At 42.8% G+C, this 4,238-nt stretch overlaps 1 protein-coding gene across 1 annotated transcript in view; it reads right to left on the bottom strand.

Annotated features, from left to right (window-relative positions):
- CCR9 (C-C motif chemokine receptor 9) overlaps nt 1-2,537 on the bottom strand; it is a 49,335-nt gene extending 46,798 nt beyond the window's left edge. Inside the window, exon 1 of the mRNA XM_049861830.1 lies at nt 2,491-2,537. The gene's annotated coding sequence lies outside the window, so the exon portion shown is untranslated. The remainder of the gene's footprint in view (nt 1-2,490) is intronic.
- Between the last annotated feature and the right edge of the window lie 1,701 nt (nt 2,538-4,238).

Below are 4,238 nucleotides of genomic sequence, written 5' to 3'. Positions count from 1 at the left end.
ATATGGCAAAAAAATAAACTATCATACCTAAAATTAATAAACATGTCTTAACATTATCTAATAATCAATATATATTCAAATTTCCCCAGTGTCCCCCAAAATGCCCTTTAGAGCTGCTTTGTCCAAACCAGGAACCTCTTCTGAACCACACATTGTACCTGGTTATTATGTCCTGTCAGCATGTTTTAATCTAGCCTAGCCTCTTCTTCGTGATTATCTTCTTGCTGCAGCGACTAGGCCAGTGTGCTATCGAGGCCCCGCCTTGCTTGTCTGTGGTGTCATCTGGCTTGTTTCTTTCTACCCTGTGTTTCCTGAAGTTAATCTGCAGGCTTGATTAAACCAAAAAAAACCAAACCTGTTGCCATCAAGTCAGTTCTGACTCATAGCGACCCTATAGGACAAAGTAGAACTGCCCCATATGGTTTCCAAGGAGCTGCTGGTAGATTCAAACTGCCAACTTTTTGGTTATCAGCTGAGTTCTTAGCCACTGTGCCACCAGGGCTCTGTTGCAGGCCTGATCAGACTCCAGTTAAACATCTTTGGCTAGACTGCATCATAGGTGATGCTGCGATGTCAGAATGCATAACGCCAGGAGACGTGTAATACCTGGCTGTCCCTGCCGTTTATGATGCTAAGATGGACCATTATATTAGAGTGATGGGAGCCTGATCCGTCACTGTACAATCATGTTTTTTCCTGATGACCAGACCACAGTGTTGTGGTATTATTTTGGCAGCACGCAAACATCCACCATCAACCGTTCACCTAATGTCTTCAACACAATGACATTTCTCACCTGGATCTACATTTTCATGAGGAGTTACAAGATTGTAATTTTCCAGAGACTCCATCAGCCTGAAACCAGAAGAACTAGCTGATGCCCGGCTACAACTAATGACTGCCCTGACAGGGAACACAACAGAGAATCCCTGATGGAGCAGGAGAGCAGTGGGATGCAGACCTCAAATTCTCATAAAAAGACCAGACTTAATGGTCTGAGACTAGAAGGACCCCAGAGGTCATGGTCCCCAGACCTTCTGTTCACACAAGACTGGAACCATTCCCAAAGCCAACTCTTCAGACAGGGACTGGACTGGACTATAAGATAAAAAAATGATACTGGTGAGGAGTGAGCTTCTTGGTTCAAGTAGACACATGAGACTATGTGGGCAGCTCCTGTCTGGATGAGAAGGTAGAGGGGGACAGAAGCTGGCTGAATGGACGTGGGAATACAGAAGAAGTGTGCTGTCTCATTAGGGGGAGAGCAACTGGGAGTATATAGCAAGGTGTATTATAGATTTTTGTATGAGAGACTGGCTTGAATTGTAAACTTTCACTTAAAGCACAATAAAAAAAAAATTTTTATAAGATTATGATTTTCTAATTCTAATTCTATTTAGCTGGCATTCGTTTGTAGAGTAGAGTTTGATCCTATCACCTGAAGCTATTTGGTTACCTGGAAATATAGTTTCTACTGGAAAGGCATAAATGGTACTTCCCCTTAAAAATTACCAGCTTTCAAAATAAGGAGTTGGTACTAGCTGCCTGAAGTGAGTTTTCTTCTGGCTTTCTTCTTTCCAAGTACTGTTAGGGACTCAGGAATTTTCAAGAATTTAATGGGTATGCTCTTGGTTCATTATTCTTGGTTTCCCTAATTATACTATTCTCATCAGCACCCAACGCAGCTAAACCTGAATTTAATTTAAAACAACAGTTTAAAATAAGAATGATTCCAAATGTAAACTGTAGGCACTCTGGAAAGCTCTACTTTCTAAGAGAACAATGGTGAGAGAATCTAATACATTCTTGTTATCATTATTCTGCACATTTGTGTTCTGCAAGCTTGTGCTGATTAGCCTCACTGATTGTCAGCAAACTGGGCGTGTGTTGTTACTAATACGGCACCAGTAAGCTCATATTCACGGTCAGAAGCTAGATAATTGACTCATTACTTTAAGATGCTTTCAAGCCACAAAAGCAATTTAATTTTTTTCTTTTTTTACATGCAGCAAGGACCCAGCCTAGACTCTCTTTCCTGCAAAATGGGCTGCAGAAATGAGAGGATCAGGGCCCGGCCTCAAATGGTTCCCTCAGCAAATCATTGTTTCCCCACCATGGTTTGCGGGGGAAACCTGAGGAGGCCACACTTTGTTCTTGTTGTTGTTTTTAAAATAACTGTTGCGGTATAGAGCCAAAAGAATCGAAAGCAGGAACAGAAACATGTACCCTAATGTTCACTGCAGCACGTTTCACGACAGCCAGAAGATGGAAACAGCCCAAGTGTCCATCAACAGAAGGATAAACATGTCCATCAGCGGATACATACATACCATAGAATATTATTGGTACATACATACCATAGAATATTATTCAGCCATAAAGAGAAGTGAAGCCCTGATGCATGCCACAACATGGATGAACCTCGAAAACATCATGTCAAGTGAAACAAGTCAGTAGCAAAAGGGACAAACATTGCATGATCCTACTTACGTAAAGTACGCAGAATAGGCTCTGTGGGAGAAAGACTTGGTGATCGGCTGCCGTAAAGATTGCAGCCTAGGAAACCCTATGAGGAAGTTCTACTCTGTTATATAGGGCCGCTACGAGTGGAAAATCCACTCCATGGGACCGAACGACAACTACGTGGAGACAAAAGCTTATTGGTGGTTAGTAGCGGAGTGAGCGAGAAGGGAAGAGGAAGTCGCTGCTTAGGGGGCACTGAGTTTCTGTTAATGATGATGAAAATTTTTGAAAAACAATAGTGATAATGGTTGCACAATGGGATAAACCAAATGATACTGAATTGTACATGTAAAAATTGTTGAATTGGCAAATGTTTTTGTTATATGTTTTTACCAAGCACACACCAAAAAAAAAAAAAAATTGAGGGAAGTGTATGTACAGGATCATCTGTCCTCTGAGTCCTCTGTGGCCTGCAGGTTCGGGTTTCCACTGTGTCCTATGCCACTGCGGTCCCTTCCGTGGGGAGCAGATCCTCACCGTGGGCAGAACCAAGTTTTCCTCCCCTTCTTTTTTTTTTTTTCTGCCGAGGCTGAGGCATTCTTCTAGGCTGGTCCGTATATCCCTGACTGTCCCAAAGAGAGGACACAGAGAATAAACTTAATTTGTAAGTTTCTTCAAAGGAAGAGCAAAGCACGTAGAGCCGATTCACAGTCTTCAGACTCACTTTACCAAGCCTGACACGTATCAGGTGCTCAATACACAGTTGATGAACAAATAAATGAACCTGATCACCAGAAGTCCATAACTGACTTCTTAGGCTGGGTTCTCTAGAGGAGAAAAGCCAGTGAAGCATGAATATAAACATACATAACCAAAAAAAAAAAAAAAAAACCATTACCATCCAGTGGATTCTGACTCACATTCACCCTATAAGACAGAGTAAAACTGCCCCATAAGGTTTCCAAGAAGCAGCTGGTGGATTTGAACTGCCGACCTTTTGGTTGGCACCGGAGCTTTTAGCCATTGCACCACCAGGACAGCTCATGCAATTATGGAGGCTGGCAATCCCCAAATCTGAGGGTCAGGAGTCAAGCTGGAGGCTTCTCCTGACTCACGCGGTTGCAGGGGCTGACAAACCCAAAATCTACAGGTCAGGCAGCAGGGTGCTGGCTCATGTCCCAAGAACTGGAGGCCAGAGGATGACAAGGCAAATGCCGGATGGAATGCAGGATGGAGAAAGAGTGAGGTTTCCCAGAACATCCATATATATTGGATGTAGGCCACACCCCCAAGGAAACTCTCCTTCCAACTGATTGGCTGCTCACATCAGATCACAAAATGGAGGATGATTACATAATATCTGCAAACCACTGAGAATCGGGGCCTAGCCAAGTTGACACATAACATTCACCATCACATTGGCCATATGTAATTTTTATTTTTTCAGGAAAAATGAGCACCATAACAATGACAATGATTATAACCACCAGGTGGGGAATAAAATACTTTGACAGTGACTTAGTACCTTAGGCAAGCTGCTTGACCTTTTTGGACCTCAATTTGCCCCAGGACAGGTTTCGTAATAAATTACAGAAAAGTCCCTCACAGCTTTCAGCTTCTATAAATAAACTTATTTTTAGGTAATACCCCTTATACCCGTTGCCGTTGAGTCGACTCCAACTCATAGCAAACCTATAGGACAGAGTGGAACCACCACATAGGTTTCCAAGGAACAGCTGGTGGATTCAAACTGCCGACATTTTGGGTAGCGGCCG

This window comes from Elephas maximus, chromosome 20 (genome assembly GCF_024166365.1).
Source record: "Elephas maximus indicus isolate mEleMax1 chromosome 20, mEleMax1 primary haplotype, whole genome shotgun sequence".
Lineage (NCBI taxonomy): Eukaryota > Metazoa > Chordata > Mammalia > Proboscidea > Elephantidae > Elephas > Elephas maximus.
This window is presented reverse-complemented; position numbering and strand designations above follow the sequence as displayed.